The sequence below is a fragment of the Loxodonta africana genome, chromosome 16, assembly GCF_030014295.1.
Source record: "Loxodonta africana isolate mLoxAfr1 chromosome 16, mLoxAfr1.hap2, whole genome shotgun sequence".
Lineage (NCBI taxonomy): Eukaryota > Metazoa > Chordata > Mammalia > Proboscidea > Elephantidae > Loxodonta > Loxodonta africana.
In genome coordinates this window covers 51,613,373-51,631,718 of record NC_087357.1, presented here as the reverse complement: position 1 = coordinate 51,631,718, position 18,346 = coordinate 51,613,373, and the positions used below count along the sequence as shown (strand labels likewise).

The window sequence follows — 18,346 nt, the reverse complement described above, 5'->3', positions numbered from 1 at the left end:
GTGATGTGCTAGGAAAATATGTTAGAAGAAAGACAGCTAGAAAAGGAAACATGCCACACAATATGAATTTAAAATTTTCTATTCCAAAGGCAGCTCTGCATTTTGTACATGTTAGCTAGTGAAATGCAGTCCCATGCAGTAGAGAAAGAAAGATAGTTCTTTCTCCCAATAAATTATATTTCCTTAATGGAAATTCATATGTTGGACAAAACAGTAGAAAATATGATCCAGGTAACAGTGCACTGTTAACAGTGGAATGAATATAAAACATTTTTCTAAAACAATCTACTTAGTGATATCCCAGATTATAGGATTGGAATATAATTGAATATTCCTAAATTTCAGACCTGTCTCAAGGCATGAGCAATGATAAAATAATACCAGGGGATCAGAATCTATATCTAGGTCTATTCCATTGATTTTACCAATGTAAGTGAAGATGATAGGATTGTGGCAATGTGAGGAAATTGGAGAAAACCCTTTTAATATTATAGCTGTCAGTCAGAAAACAATGTATGCTTATATCTGGTAAAAGTCATCATCGATAGTAATGGCGAATTAGGAGCGATTTTTCTATCATTAAATGGATATCATACTAGCCAAGGGCACCTTTATTTCTCTTGCTTTAGATATGCATCTTATAATCTAATACTTGAATACTCTCCAGAAAATTGAATTACAGAGAATTTTACAGAGAATACAACCTGGTAGTCAAATTTTTTCCAGCTCCTAGTTATGATTTTTCTTTAAGAACTGATACAAGCAAATCAGTACGAGAGAAAATGAGTGTGACAAGGAACTCTGTGAAAAAATGACAGTATTTAGGACATAGGTAATTCTTGGCCTTAAGGGAAATCACTGGTAATACTTATATATAATACAGAAGAATACTAGATAAATATAAAATTAAAGCTTTTATTTATTTTTTTTTTTATTAAGGTAGTATTATTATTATTTTTAACCAGTTGCTGTTGAATCAATTGAGGCTCATAGAGACTCCATGTGTCTCTATGACCCTAAAACTACCTGATAAGCAAAATACTATTCCTTTAATAAGGATATAGGAAATTACTTACCCCCCCCCACCTTTTAAAGAAAATGATGCTTAGGGTAAATACAAACACATAAATAGAAATGTCTTAGCCAAGTGAATTATCACATAAAATGCAATCCATGGAGATAGTGTTTTTTGTTTCTTTTTTATTGTGTTTTAAGTGAAAGTTTACAATACAAATTAGTTTCTCATTCAAAAATTTTTACAGAAATTGTTTTGTGACATTGGTTGCAATCCCCAGATCTCAGCACTCTCCCTCTTTCACTTTATACCCTGGGTTCTCTGTGTCCAGTTTTCCTGTTCCTGTCTTCTCGTCTTTGCTTTTAGGCAGGTGTTGCCCATTTGGTCAAGTATGTTTGATTGAACTAGGAAGCATATTCCTCACCTGTGTTGTTGTTTGTTTTATAGTCCTGTCTAATCTGGCTGAAAGGTGGACTTCCAGGTGTGACTTCAGTTCTGAGTTAGCAGGGTGTCTGGGGGCCCTAGACTCGAGGGTCCCTGCAGTGTCTGCCAGACCAGTAAACCTGGTCATTTTTGTCAATTTGAATTTTGTTCTACATTTTTTTCCCACTCTCTCTGGGACCTTCTATTGTGATCCCAGTCAAAGCGGGCACCATCTAGTTCTTCTGGGCTCAGGCTGGTGGAGACCTTGGTTCATGTGGTTCATCAGTCCTTCAAACCAATATTTTCCTAGTGTCTTTGTTCTTCATTCTCCTTTGCTCCAAACGTGATGGGACCAATAGTTGTATCTTAGATGATCTCTCAAAAGCTTTTAAGGCCCCAGATGCTACTTACCAAAGTAAGATGTAGAACATTTTCTTTATGAACTATATTATAACTATATTATACCATAACTGTTATGCCAGTTGACCTACATGTCCCCCGAAATCATGGTCCCCAGCCCTCAGCCCCAGTAACTTGGTCTCCAAAGGCTTTTGGATGTACCTAGGAAGGTTCTATGACTTTGCCTTTGTCAAGCTGTACTCACTTCTCCACTATTGTGTGTTGTCTTTCCCTTCACCAAAGTTAACACCTGCTTACTATCAGCTAGTGATTTCCCCTCCCCAACCTCCCTCCCTCATCACCATGAATTTTTTTTTAAATCTGTGTGTACACCTTTTCTTGGGTTTTTATAACAGTGGTCTCATACAATATTTGTCTTTTTGTGATTAGTTTATTTTACTCAGCATAATACCTTCCAGATTCATCCATGTTGTGAGATATTTTGCAGATTCATCATTGTTTTTTTTATCATTGCATAGTATTCTATTGTATGTATGTACCATAATTTATTTCTGTAGTCATCTGTTGATGGGCACTTAGGTTGCTTACATCTTTTCGCTATTGTGAATAACACTGCAGTGAACATGGGTATGCATATGTCTATTCATGTGACAGCACTTATTTCTTTAGGATATATTCCTAGGCGTGGGATTGCTGGATTGTATGGTATTCCTATCTCCAGCTTTTTAAGGAGATGCCATATATTTTTCCATAGTGGTTGTATCATTTTACATTCCCACCAGCCACGCATAAACTTCCAGTCTTCCTGCAACATCTCCAACATTTGTTATTTTCTGGTTTTTTTTGACTAGTGCCAGTAGTGTTAGGGTGAGATAGTATCTCATTGTAGTTTTGATTTGCATTTCTCTAATGGCTAATGACTGCAAGCATTTTGTCATGTGTGTGTTAGCACCTGAATGTCTTTGATAAAGTGTCTGATCATATCCTTTGCCCTTTTTTTTTTTTTTTTTTTGGGGGGGTTACTTGTCTTTTTGTTGTTGAGGTGTCGAAATGTTTTATAGATTTTAGAGATTAGGCCATTGTTGGATATGTGGTAGCCAAATTTTTTTTTCCTAGTCTGTAAGGTTTTCTTTTCACTCTTTTGGTGAAGTCTTTTGATAAGCATAATTTTAGGAGCTCTAAGTTATCTAGTTTCTTTTCTGGTGTTTGTGCATTGTGAGTTATGGTTGTGTTCTATTTATGCCTTATATTAGGGCCCCCAGCATTGTCCCTATTTTTTTCTTCCATGATCTTTATCATTTTAGGTTTGATATTTAGGCCTTTGGAAACCCTGGTGGTGCAGTGGTTAAGTGTTACGGCTGCTAACCAAAAGGCCAGCAGTTCAAATCTGCCAGGCACTCCTTGGAAACTCTATGGGGCAGTTCTACTCTGTCCTATAGGGTCGCTATGAGTCAGAATCAACTTGACGGCACTGGGTTTGGTTTTTTTTGGTTTTATTTAGGTCTTTGATTCATTTTGTGTTAGTTTTTTGTGTATGGGGTAAGGTATGGGTGCTGTTTCCTTTTTTTACAGGTGGACCTCTCATTTTGCCATTTGTCAAAGAGACTCTTTTCCCCATTCAATGAACTTTGGTCCTTTGTCAAAAGTCAGCTGACCATAGATGGATAGATTTATGTCTGGGTTCTAAATTCTGTTCCATTGGTCAATGTGTCTGTCCTTGTACCAGTACCAGGCTGTTTCATCTACCATGGCTGTATAGTAGTATCTGCGATCAGGTAGTGTGAGACCTCCTACTTTGTTCTTTTTCTTCAGTAATGCTTTGCTCCTCTGGGACCTCTTCCCTTTCCACATAAAGTTGATGATTAGTTTTTCCATCTAGTTGAAGAATGCTATTGGTATTTGGATAGGGATTGCATTATATCTGTAGATTGCTTTGGGTAGAATTGACATTTTCACACTGTTAAGTCTTCCTATCCATGAGCATGGAGTGTTTTTTTCTATTTGTATAGATCTCTTTTGGTTTTTTGCAACAGTGTTTTGTAGTTTTCTTTGTATAGGTCTTTTACAACCCTGGTCAGATATATTCCCAATTATTTTGTCATTTTAGAGACTATTATAAATGATATTTAATTTTATTTACTGTTTATAAAATTAAATGGGATGGAAACTCTGGTGGTATAGTGGTTAAGAGCTATGGCTACTAACCAAAATGTCGGCAGCTGGAATCCACATGGTGCTCATTGGAAACCCTATGGGACAGTTCTACTCTGTCCTATAGGGTCACTATGAGTCTGAATTGGTTTGACAGCAATAGGCTCTTTGTTTGTTTTTGGCACAAACAGTATTGTTTTCCTGATTTCCTTTTCAAAGTTTCCTTTGTTGGTGTGTAGGAATCCAACTGATTTTTGTATGTTGACCTTGTATCCTGCTATTCTGCTGGATCTTCCTATTAGTTCCAGTACTTTTCCTGTTAAATCTTTAGGTTCTCTATGTATAGGATCATATAATGGAGATAGTATCTTTCTCTTCTCTCATTACTCAAAAAGAAATGAGAATTGGTTGCAACTTCATATATGTCTTAAAAGAGTTACCCTCTATGGAATTTGAGCAAATATTTTTTAAAGCAATATTATCTCAACAAATGTTGAAGGAACAGTGCTTCAGTGAAAATATTTATGGTATATTAAGATGTTGCCAGACCTGCTTTTGACTAGAGCATTCATTCTTAACAGGGGCATATCACCTCTAAGTGGTAAAAATCTGTTATTGTGAAACAAACAAAAATCTTGTTCCTTTTCTTTATAAAGAACAGATAAAAATGTAACGTATATCTCTGACATTAAAAATTCATTGAGGTGCATTTAGGAAGAAAAAATATCTGAAGTGACTCTTTAGGGGAAATGGTAATAAAAAAAGTTGAGAAAAACTAGAAGAGAGTATTGAAAAATGAAATCACTGTATTTAATTCCACAAAAAATATAATATGTAAGTAATAAACTTATTTTCAAACTGCACTAGAACTAGGTTTATTTATCTATCTTCCATAAATTATTCTAGGTCCTTACAATGAAACAAAAGAAGGGAGTAGAATAATAACATAAGGTCAAGGTTCAAGAATAAACAGTTCTTGATATGATTTCTTAATTTTCTTCTAATAACTGAAATGTGTGTTACATTTTATCAATCAAAGCAAAAATTACAGCTTTTAAGGAAGCACTAGACACAGTAAATTGCATTTTTCATTTCTTCATGTGTGATGGTGGGGTAGGAATGATATATAACTACATAATTGAACTAACTTTAGGTAATATATTTATAGAAAATATTTATTGAGTATGCAATACTTGTCAGTATGATGGACAAAGATACAGATATGAACAAGGCAAACTTCCTTTGAGAAACTCTTAATTTCATGGGTATTATAAAAAAATTTCAGAAAACTATATGGATTTTGATAAAGGCATGTGTAATGAGCTTCCGGAACATAGGAATAAGAGCTGTAACTTAATCAAATGCTTCTGTGAAAAGTAACACTTGGATTGACGAATAATCAGGTTGGGAAATGGGGAGGACTTGGTGATAGAATGAGGTAAGTATGAGACAGCATGGTTAGTCTGGCAAAATATACTTAGATTGGGGGTTTAGAACATGTGTGTGTGTAGGAAAAAAAAAGGGAGACTAAAGAAGGAAGATCAAAGAAGAATTGACACATTTGAATTGAAAATACCATGAACTGCCAAAAGAATGAACAAATCTGTCTGGAAGAAGTACAACCAGAATGCTCCTTAGAAGTAAGGCTGGCAAGACTTCGTTATCAGGAGGGTTCAGTCCCTGAGGGACATTATGCTTGATAAAGTAGAGGGTCAGCAAAAAGAGGAAGCTCTTCAACAAGACAGATTGACACAGTGGTTACAACAGTGGGCTCAAGCACAACAGCGATTGTGAGGATGGTACAGGACCAGGCAGTGTTTTGTTCTGTTGTACATAGGGTCACTATGAGTCGGAACCAACTCGATGGCACCTAACAACAGTAAAGAAATTGGAGAAATAGAAATAGCTGAGAAAACAAAATATAATTTCAATATATTACTTTGCATCATCACACAAAATGAGATAATACACACAAAACTCACAGTGCAGAATTATCAAACGTCAAGCAACAGAGAGAAAATGTGAAAAACATGGTGTAAATCTACCCAGGCTTTCCTTTTCCTTCTAGCATTATAGGGAATATTTGAGAGAGGGAAAAGATAGCATTGCAATATAGGTATGTAGAGACATTTAGCTATTTTTGTTGTTGTTGTTTTTAGCTTTGTGAATATGAACCTCGGAAGAGTCCTTTTCCTGAAGCTGTTAAATTCCTAATCTCTGAGTGTTTACTATTATGTGATGACTGAATATATAAAGCTTTTTAGTGCAACCCTGCAGGCCTTCTTCATAATGTTTACTTTTTAATCACTTGGAATTAATTTACATTCTATCATTAAGGAGTCTGTAAGCTGTATTTTAATAGTTTAAACTGGCTTGTTTAATCTGATACCTTTGGACATTTGCCATTAAATATTACTCGATCCTCGGAAGATAGTGTATTTTCATACACTAAGGTTTTGGTATTGTTTTTAAGCTGAGTGATGCAGTGAAGAGACTAAAGAATAGGGTGTGTGTCAGATAGTCAGTTGTGGGAGGTGAGTGCCTACAATTAGGTTAGAACAAGATCATGTAGGGCCCTGAATGTCAGGTTAAAAATTGAATTTATTCTGTAACCAGGAGTAATTGCTTTGGTATCTTCAACAAAACTTTCAATAAGGAACTCACTGCTTGATAAGAAAGAAGCCCCAAATGCAACATTTATGTAAGAAATACTCATTGAACATTTATAAAGAACAGGCATTCGAAAGTCAACTATGAACAATGCATTGTTCCTGTCCTCAAGTTGCTTGAAGTATAATGTAGAAGACAAGCAGGTAAGCAGGCAACTGCGATATGTTATAAGGCTAAATAAATACAGGGTACCAGGGAGTATCAGTGGAGAGATAACTCACTCAACTTGGGGGAAGCCATCTCAGAGAAATATCTCAGTCTTTTAATATAGTTGAATTGAGGTTTTCTCCATGGTAGAATGGGAAGAATTTAGGAACACTAAAAAAGACATAGCTTTGAAGATAAATATGGTTAGCTGTCAAACTTTTTATGTTGGAAAATACTATATACTGATCTCTCTGGGTAGGATTTATCTTTTGAGATTTGGAAGGACAACCTGCAGTAGTTAGGATAAGCAAGGAAATGTTTAAGAGGACATAACTCTTATACCCTTTTCAGGTGTAACTATAATGATTCTAATAGCCTCACAGTTTAAGATCAGGTCATGATCACTCACCCATTGGCATATGCATTTGTTTTGCAAACCACGGTGAAATTACTTTAATGTACGACTGAAAAGTTATCATGTCTTCTATTCTACTTTCAAATAGAATGCATTTTTGAGAAATGATTTTCCCCAGGGCAGAAATAACAGGTATTTCTCAGTGTAATAATTTCCATAAAATCATCAGATGTACTTTTTCATAGAAATTCCTCTATCATGTGTCTAATCCTATCTGAAATTATGCATCAAAAGGCTCTACACCTTTATCATTTTTTATAATAATTGAAGTGCTTTCTTTCTGCTATTTATCATCAGATCATATAAGATGTCCTTACATTTTTATTTTTTATACTGTGTGGACAGTTATGGTGATATTTCACATAAAAAAATTTCACATAAAAAATTTCACATATAAGCTCATTAATTAACACAGGCATCAACATTCTCAGAAAATCTTGACAAGAAAAATATTAAAACAACCTGATAGATTCATTATACCAGATTAAGCAAGATAAAGAAGGAAAGGAAATTATAAATAAACCAAATAAAAATAGGCTGGTTTGTTCTATTAAAAGAAAAAAAAAACTTTAAAAACTGTTATACAGAAACTCGGTTTTCTCTAAAAAATATGTAGTTTCTAAGTAGGTAATGAAAAGCACAATACCAATAAACATGCTCAATTTTCTACTGAATAATTCATATGACCCAAGGTACTGCTAAGAGTGTTCAATCCTCACAGGAAGTGGTGAGACAAATACTCACTATCATCATTATTTTACTGTTGAAGGATATAAGCTTGGAGCTACTGGTTGCTCAAGGCCATAGAGTTAGTATGCAAAAGACCTGGATTTATCTCCTAGAATGTAAGCCCTTGAGAAGTCTTCATATTATGGGTTTTCTCGGTTCCTAACCAGTAATCAGTTGTCATGGAGTTAATTCCAACTGAACATGACCCCATGTGTGTTAAAGTAGAATTTCATAGCGTTTTCAATGGCTAATTTTTTCAAAGTATATTGCCAGGCTTTTCTCTTGAGACATCTCTGGGTGGCCTTGAATCAACAGCCTTTCAGTTAGTAGCAGAACATGTTAAATGTTTGCACCACCCAGAGCCCCCTGGGTTTCTAGGGATTGAATACTTGAGAATTTCACTATTTTATGGGAAACCATTCACTCTAGTTATATTTTTAGTGAGTTGAATTCAAGTATACCTGTTACTTTCTAGGCAGTAAGTCTATTTGTCTTTGTTCAATAATGAGTATGGGATATTTATGTGGAGAAAAGAAAAAAAATCCTAGCAGCTTGAGTTGCTAAACTGCTTCTCTCCTTTTACACTAAAACCACAACCCTTGAAATAGCCCAGCTTCTTTCAAGAAATAAAAACAGCGACTATTTTGTATTCTCTTTGAAGTTGGTAGATTATTTAAAAAAAAAAAAAAGTATTTTCATTAGTAATTTTATTAAGGATGCACTGACCAACTTCCACATCTGACCTCTCAGCTCAGCAACTTTTATGGTTCCCGCTCCAAAGTGACAAAGGAGAGTATGGCCTCTTGAACTGCTGTAAAGGACAAGCACATAGTAGAACTAACTTCCCTCTTAGTTTCACAGTGGGCTAATTAGGTGCTACATGGTGGTTCACACGATTCCAATAGCTACAATATTTTCTTTCTGTCTTCAAAGTTCTTTGTACCTCCTATTTGTGAAAAGAAACAAATTATTTTATATCTAAATAATCTGAATGGGTTTGCATATCTAAAAATATTTTTAAATTAGAACTAACTAATCATTAAGAAAATGCACAAGTGATCTACCCAGGGGTTTCTCAGTGGAAGTACAGACATCTGCCTTTCCATTGAGGTTTTATCCCAATATATTCCACCTATTTTTTTTAACAGAAAGATTGGTGGTTCGGGTCCACCCAGTGGCTCTGTAGAAGAAAGATGCGCTTCCATAAAGATTATAGCGCAGAAAACTCTGTGGGGCAGTTCTACTCTGTCACATTAGATTGCTGGGCCAAAATCTACTCAGTGACACCTAGCAATGACAACAGGATTGGTAATCCCCAGTGTGGGAATTCCAGTAATGTGACTCCACTTTTATTAATGGGCAGAAATGTATAGGAGGCCATTCTAAAGCAATTAAAACAAAAGTAGGAATGAATTAGTTAGTAATACAAATATTTCCTTGCTTCCTTTTCAAAGGTCATGCAACAAAATAAGCACTCAACAAATATTTAAACTCTTTTTTAAAATAATTTTCCTTGTTCATCATCTGATTTCTTAAGTATTTGGTTATATTTAATATACTCTAACTTTGATTTTAATGATTAGGGTTTACCAGTCCTTTTTCTGGCAACTATTGGAAGTTTTATCCAGTGAAGTCTTTATTTGACGACAGACTATCATCCAATTTCCCAGCAATATGCATTCACAAATAGGTAGTTGTAAATCGGGCCCCATAGTAAGGTGTATATTACAAAAATGTGTTAACCATGGACAGATGATTATAAAGTTGCAGCTATTATCATTTATTGCTTTGATGTAGTACAAGGGGAGAAGAAATGTGTGATTTTTCTTTTTAACCATTTTAATTAACTTTTAATTGATTTCTAGGAAGATAAATGGTTTCATTACAGCATCACATACTGAGCTCCTTGGCTGGATATTAAACAGAGATGCAAACTTCTTAAGAGCACTGCTGATAATAAGAGATTTTATGTTTGCTTATTTTGTCTTACGTCTAAATACTCATCTGCAATAGTAAATAAGTGAAACTACCTTGCTCAACCAGCCCATGTTGCTTAACTTACATGAACTTATTTACGTTCCTCAATTAATTAGGAGATATAAAAAAAAAAAAAGGGAAGGAAATAGCCCCACATTTTACAAACATTCATGTTCCTATTCCTCTATTAGATGTGTGTTTAAGTCACCTTAAATTTTTTAGAGTAGTTTCCTGAAGGATATTACAGTTTTTTATTCCATAAGCATCAAATATACTTCCTATCCTGGTAATCAGACATACGATGAATTACTTGATTGGTGTGTGTGTGTGTCTATGTGTGTCTGTGTGTGTGTGTACTTGACTTTGAATATATTATATTTTATACCAATTTAAACAAAATTATGAAACTCTATTGATGAGGCTGCCCCATATAACATTTACCTTTAGTCCACCTGTTAAATATCTGTTTGGATATTTTCTCTCGGGCAAATCAACCTAAGATAAAATATAGATTGCTATGTATTTGTAAAATTCAAAATATGAGGAGATATGAGACATATTCCCATCTGAAAATGTTTTGAGGAAGGACATAAATATAAAAACAATACAAGGAAGAATTTGTAAATTGTAAAATTCTGACTACTAAATGATCTCTGAATGCTGGAGTTTCCTGAGTTTATCTAGAAGAGGTACAGTTGGAGTTTGGATTTGAAGGTTGTAAAGAATCATCACGGCAAAGGACATATGTTGAGTTTTAGAGAAATGTAGACTGATTTGACTTGAGCAGGATGTTTATACAGGAGAGAGAATAATAAGAGGGTACAGAAAATGCAGGTTGGAATTAATTATGTACAGGAGTTTGAAATTTCTATGCTTTGGTTGACGTGTTGCAAGAAGGTTATATTTCTATTACACAGGATTCCTAAATCTGCTCCAGATGATCTCCCCCTTAGAGAGCTTCAGTTCACTATGCTCATTAAAATATTAACGACACTTGAGAACTTCTAAAGTAATGAAATCTTTTTAGTTTCCTTTAACCCCAATTTCCAAAATTTATTTGAACAGAGACCTCCTTTTTTCTCCCAAACCCCTTACTTTATTATTTTACAAAACATATGCACATCATAAAGTACATTAATATTCCATAACATGTAGCATGCGGAAAACACACACCTATGGTTAGTTTATCAAAGCCATGACCAGAAACCGATTATTAATTCCCTTTCCATAGCCTTTCTATCAAGTTAAGTCATTAAAAAAAAAAAAAATCCCTGTTGAAAACACGTTTTTTTCTGATTATCTTTTCTCTACTGTTCATTATTTTCCTGTATACCCTTCTAAGAACCCAACATTGTTTGGGAGTAGGCACAATGGATTCTATAAACCTGAGGTAGTCATTTTTAAGTGATGTGTCATGGGGAACAGAAAGTAGAAATTGAAAACATTTTGTGAAAAATCATCATGGTAAAGGAGGGTTCGATCTTAGCATTGCTCAATGAATGACAGCAGTATTTAATAAACTGCATGTCTCTCAAAGAGGTTCCTGGGTAACACAAACAGTTTCTATTCAGCTGCTAACCTAGAGTTTGGTAGTTCGAACTCACCCAGAGGCTCCGTGGAAGAAGGACTTGGCAATCTGTTTCTGTAAAGGCAACAGTCAAGAAAATCCCATGGAGCACTTCTACTCCGTAACACATGTAGTCACCATGAGTCAGACTCAGCTTGAGGACAATGGGTTTATTTGTTTTTATGCCTCTCCAAATATTAATAAGTATTCCACTAAACAACAATAAAAAAGGACTTATGATCAATTTGGTTTGGAGACCATGGTATGGATATCACCGAGAGTTGAGGATATCAATAGCTAGCATCCTATATTTTTCCCAATTTCCAAAACCAGTTCAGAGATAGACACAAGATTCTGGCAAATGGGCAAAAGTGATATTGAAAGGAAAGAAGCTTAGTATGAGAGCCAGATGGGATTGATAATGCTGCACCCCAGAACTGAACTCATATAGACACTCTCAGGCAGAACTGGAATTGTAGATCTCACCCAAGAGCTTATATAGCTAAATATAGCTAACAAACAAGACATCTTCATTAACAGTCTGATCCTAAATAGAAAGTGTGTTTTCCCAGTCCTTTCTACTAAATTCACCACTCATGATTGAGTAAGAGAGAATAAAAAAGCCTATTGTCATGCTGTAATAGAGGTCCCTCCTCTTGGTAAGATGAAGCATGGGAGAGGAGATTCCCATTCAACAATCACAATTAAAGAGGAGTTTTTAATGCTGAACCTCTCTGTGGTGATGTACACTGTGAAGTTCCAAAGGGAAATATTATTAATGAAGCAGTTTAGGAATTGTCAACATGATGCAAATGCTATATTTTACTTCTGTTCTGAAACTGAAGTTTATTTTTGTGGCCCAACCTCTTGATAGAGCAAGTTTCCTAACAATCTTCTAGCCCAGCGGTTTGCAAAACATGTTATAATTACATGCGAGGTCTTTTCCAAGGTATCTGTTACCAGTGTAGGAACTACATTTACATTGTCCAGCATATGAAAGCTGGACAATGAATAAGGAAGACTGAAGAAGAGTTGATGCCTTTGAATTATGGTGTTGGATCTGTCTTGGTAGAAGTACAGTCAGAATGTTCCGTAGAAGGGAGATTGGGAAGACTTTGTCTCACATACTTTGGACGTGTTATCAGGAGGGACAGTCCCTGGAGAAGGACATCATGTTTGGTAGAGAGTCATCCAAAAAGAAGACCCTCAACGACATGGATTGACACGGTGGCTGCGATAATGGGCTCAAGAATGACGATTGTGAGGACGGCACAGGACTGGGCAGTGTTTCATTCTGTTGTACTTAGTGTTGCTATGAGTTGGAACCAACTCAATGACACCTAACAACCTAACAATATTAGTAATTAGGTTTTATCTGCAATAATGCCCATTCATTTAAATTTTGATTTTTTTTTTTTTAGTGGAACAGAAAAATGACATTGCAACTAGATTACAAATAGCTATACCCCATCTTATTCGTGTTATAATTCACAATGTGTTTACCTATGTGTCTTAGGCTGGGCTTCTAAGAAGGAAAACCAGTTAAGCATATAAATATAGACAGAGAAAGATTTATATCAAGGAAACGGCTCACGTGATTGTAGAGGCTGGACCATCCCAAGTTTGTGGATCAGAATAGAGGCTTCTTTCGATTCACGTAGCCACAGGGGCTGTTGAACCCAAGATTGGCAGGCTATGAAGATTGAAGAATCCCAAGATTGGCAGGCTATGAAGATTGAAGAATCCCAAGATTGGCAGGCAAGACTGCAAGGCTTCTCCTGATTCACGTAGCTGCAGGGGCTGGTGAACCCAAGATCAGCAGGTAAGCTGCTAGCTCAAATCCCAGGAACCAGAGGTCAGACGAACAGGAGGCAGCCACAGAATCCAGAGCAAGCAAAAAGCCAGAACATCTGCTTATATTCAGATACAGGCCACACCCCAAACTCTCCTTCAACTGATTAGCTACTCACAGCAGATTCCGTCATGGGAGTGATTACATATAAACAGAGAATCATGGCCTAGCCAAGTTGACACACAATCTTAACCATTACACTATGGAAGTGTGTCATGTATGTGAATTTTGTTTATGAAATGTGTAATGATAGAAAAAGAGGTTCAAAATTGCTATTCTAGTTCACATCTTTTGTTTTATACTTGAGAAAACTGAGACCTAGAGAGTAAGTGACATACCAAAGTTCAAGATATGTATATATATATACCAAAAACACAGAAATTAATCAGCACTTTTATAATGCAGCACTCTTTTTATGTATTTCACAAAATATTAAAAATACGAAGATATTACTTTTTATCGTACCCTTGTATAGGTAATAACAAAATTCCAATATGTAATTTTTAAAAATAGCATTTTTAGCACAGACTTGGAATTAGTAGTCATATTGAGGGATTATATTATTATCAGAACCCCAAAAGCAATTTTAATAATTCCACATTGATTTTTTTTTGAGATTCTTAATCAAAATCAGAAATAGAGGATGTTAAAATAACAAATACAAACTCACATAAAACCAGATAATGAGGTTAAAAAAAAAAGTTGCCGTTGAGTCGATTCCATCACATAGCGACCCTATAAGACAGAGGTCAGCAGTTTGAATCTGCCAGGCGCTCCTTGGAAATTCTATGGGGCAGTTCTATTCTGTCCTATAAGGTCGCTATGAGTCAGAATCGACTCGAAGGCAATGGGGTGGGTTAAGACAGAGTAGAACTGCCCTGTAGGGTTTCCAAGGAGTGGCTGGAGGATTCAAACAGCCAAACTTTTGGTTATCAGGTGAGTTCTTAACCACTGCACCACCAGGGCTCTGATAATAGGGACAGGACAAGTAAAATAAATTTGAATGAGAATTCTGTAGCCATGTACTATTGTCTATATTTTTTCACTAATCAGGGAAGCAGACTGAATTCATTCATTAACCTATGTTAATGTGTATATTTATGTATATAAAAATATTTAATGTGTACCTTCTATATACCAGACACTACTCTAAAAAAAAAAAAAGCACTAAAAATTCAGTAACAAACAAACCCAGACCTTACTCTTATGGTAAGTGAGACAGGCATTAAACAAATAATCACATTATTAAAATATAATTACAAATTGTAAAATAAGTTATGAATGACAGTTATATGGGGCTATTGACTTGTAACAGGAGGGTCTAATTTGCATTTCAAGTGTCAGGCAGTGAGACTTAATAAACTGACACTTGAAAAATGGGTGGGTGTTAGCCTGGAGAATAATAGTAGAAGCCCTTCAGGCAGAGGCTTGTGGAAAGGTTTGCAGGCAGGAGAGGTTTGAGAAGAATGTAATGTAGGGCTTTGTTGGCTAAACTAAGAGATCTGAATATTGCCTAAGGGTGTAGGAGATCTTTGAAGAATCTTAACCAGAGAAATGATGCCGTTAATTTATATTTTATAAAATATCTCTAAGGAAAAATAACTGAAGGAGAATTGTTGGGGAATAATTTAGTAATCAAAGCCACAGTTGATGGTGACTTGAACCAAGATGGTAGCAGAGGCAATGGAGAGAAGTAAAGATTGAGATATTTTATACAGACGAAAGCAACATGATAGGATACATAGAATGGGGGTTTTTCTAGAAATGTCATGGTATCTTGGGCCTTATACCTAATATACCACTAGATTGCACAACCTAGAGCTGAGCCTCAGGTATGAAACCAAAAACCAAACTCATTGCCTTTGAGTTGATTCTGACTCATAATGATCCTATAATGATCATATAGGACAGAGCAGAACTGCCCCGTAGAGTTTCCCAAGGAGCAGCTGGTGAATTCGAACAGCAGACCTTTTGGTTAGTAGCTGAACTTCAAACCAAACCAAACCCAGTGCTGTCGAGTCGATTCCGACTCATAGCGACCCTATAGGACAGAGTAGAACTGCCTCATAAAGTTTCTGAGGAGCGCTTGGCAGATTTGAACTGCCGACATCTTGGTTAACAGCCGTAGCACTTAACCACTACACCACCAGGGTTTCCCAACTTCCAAGCTGAACTTAACCACTGTGTATTTCTCAAATGACTGAATGAATAAATACTTGAGAAGATAAAGGAGGAGACCTCAAGGATGTCTTCTTTATTTCTTGAATAGTATCTTATGTTGATGAAAAAGGCTTTTACTGAAATAGGACGAGTGGAGGTAAAAAATACTTGCACAGAGAAGTAACCAAGAGTTCTATTAAGGGCATAGACCATTTTAAGCTTCTGGCACTGTGGTAAGCAGAATAATGGTCTCCAAAGGTGCCCACATCCTACTCTCTGAAATCTGTGAATATATTACCTTACGTGGCAAAAGGGACTTTGCAGATACAATTAAGCTTAAGGACCTTGAGATGGGAAGATTATCCTGGATTTCTCAGGTGGACCATTTAAAAGTAGAAGAGGAAGGCAGAAGAGTGTGAGTCAGAGATGAGATGGAAAAAGGAGAGATTCGAAGTCTGTGAGGAGATGACCCCGCATTGTTACCTTTGAAGATGAAGTAAATTTGCCAAAAGCCATTGAATGTGGGTGGTTACCAGAAGCTGAGAACAGCCATCACTTGACAACCAGCAAGGAAATGGGGGTCCCAATCCCACCACCACAATAACTGAAGGCTATCGATAACCCCGATGATCAAAAAAAGAGAGAGAGAGAGAGAGAACTCCCCTTAAAGCCTCCACAAAGGAATCCAGGATTTTAGCCTGGAGAGACTCATGTGGAACTTCTGACCTACTAAAGATAATACATTTGTGTTGTTTAAGCAGTTGAATTTAAGATAATTTGTTATGACAGAAATAGAAACTAACATATGTATGAGGCATCCTAATGGAGATATCAATGAAGCAGTTGGACATACATGTGTATAACACTACATACTACATACACTGCAGTTGAGCCATTCTGGAAATGGGGAACCCAAGGGCAAGAAGGGGAGAGTGTTGACACATCACAGGGTTGGCAAGGAATGTCATAAAATAATATGTGTATTAATTGTTTAATGAGAAGCTGATTTGCTGTGTAAACCTTCATCTAAAGCACAATTTAAAAAAATTGAACCGTTCTATTATAATAAACCTTCAATTATATGGATGAGTTAAAAAAATTAATAACTTGAGGAAGAATTATTTGTATTACTGATTGCATAAGATATTTTTGTGATCCTAAGATATTTCACAAATGGAAAAAGTGGCTAAAATTTTCAAGGATGTTCTGCAAAAAGAAGTATTTATATTGTATCATTGCATTATATTTTTCTATTTACTTGATCACTGATTACAGACAAAAATTGAAGTTTGCAGAGTATCACGAATTAAATCGTGCCCCCCAAAAGATATGTTGAAGTTCTAACCTTTAGTAGCTATGAATATGACCTTGTTTGGAAATAGGGCCTTTGAAGACGTTATCAGTTAACACAAAGTAGTAGTGTGGGTCCTTATCCCATCTGAGTGGTGTCCTTATAAAAGAGAAGAGGCACAGAGAGACAGAGAAAGAACTCATTCTGACACTACAGCTTCAAGCCAAGAAATGCCTGGAGCTACCAGAAGCTAGAAAAGAGGCAAGGTGCAGTCCTCCTTCAAAGCCTCAGAAGGAATCAAACCAGCCAACACCCTCATCTTCAACCCACAGCCTCCAGAACTGTGAGACAGTAAATGTCTGTGTTTTAAAGCCACCCACTTTGCGGTATTTTGTTACCGCAGTCCTAGGACAGTAAGTAAGGCACAGGTTTTGTTGTGTTTTGGGTGGTAGGGGATTTGGGGGCAGTGTTGTTAGTTTCCACTCAGATGAATAGCTTGACTAATTTGTTGATAATTTGTAAGGCAGATTCTATATAAAATTTAAAAGTAGAATATGTCTATACAAACTCAACTCCTTTACAGTACTTTGCCTCTTGCAGCATTTCTGCAATTCTTCCGTCTTTTCTCAGATTTAAACCCCAAGAGGTATTAACCTCCCAGGGTCATTTGCATTCTAATGAATAAAAGGAACAAATTCTGCTGGAATGTCTGGAATTAAGACCTATAGAAGGAACATTGTTATAAACATATTTTTCACATCTTAGACTTTAGCATTTCAAACAAGGCACAAGCATTCAGCCACCCCACCTATCACAGTTTGCCAATGATTGTGAAGCTGCATATGTGGCTACGTGTATAAATATATACGTTGTTAAAACAGACCACATAGCCCTTCAGGCTTTGTGGACATTAAGTGGTTATTGTGTCCCTGGCTTATAAAGAAGCAAAGTGTTTTGTTTTTCCTCCTTTCCTTGGTGTTATTTTGGGGCATAATTATATAACATTTCACAGCTTCTAAGATAGAATCCAGTTTCTTTGAAAAACAGTAACAGAGTTATTCAACATGAAATGCACAGTATTTGATTATAATTTATATCATAGTTAATTGTTTTAGGGAAGAATAATTATCACAAAATTCAAGGAGAAGAAAATTTACTCAATATTCACTTGCTTTTATTTGATGCAAAGTGATTTTATGACCGGATTTTCAGTGAATGGAAGTTTATGGAGTACCAACAATCCTGTTGTTATTTGGAGATTTGTATTTTAATATTAAAGAAGAGACTATCTATAGTACTTCACATTTACTCTGTATGTATTAGTTTCCTCAGGCTGCATTCATGCATTCATAAAGCACCACAAATTGGGTAACTCATACCAAAAAAAAAAAAAAAAACCCATTGCCACCATCGAGTCGATTCAACTCATAGAATTTATTCTCTCACAGTTCTGGAGACAAGGAGTCAGAAATCAGAATGTCAGCTGTGTTGATCCCTTTTGAGGGCTCTGAGGGAAAATCTGTCCCATGCCTCGCTCCTAACTTCTGGTGACTGCAGCGATTCTTGGAGTTCCTTGGCTTGTAGGTCAC

General features: G+C 35.9%; 1 protein-coding gene across 17 annotated transcripts in view; it reads left to right on the top strand.

Annotated features, from left to right (window-relative positions):
* Nucleotides 1-18,346, top strand: part of PCDH15 (protocadherin related 15) — an 853,216-nt gene that overhangs the window by 594,335 nt on the left and 240,535 nt on the right. The gene's annotated exons all lie outside the window — the stretch shown is intronic.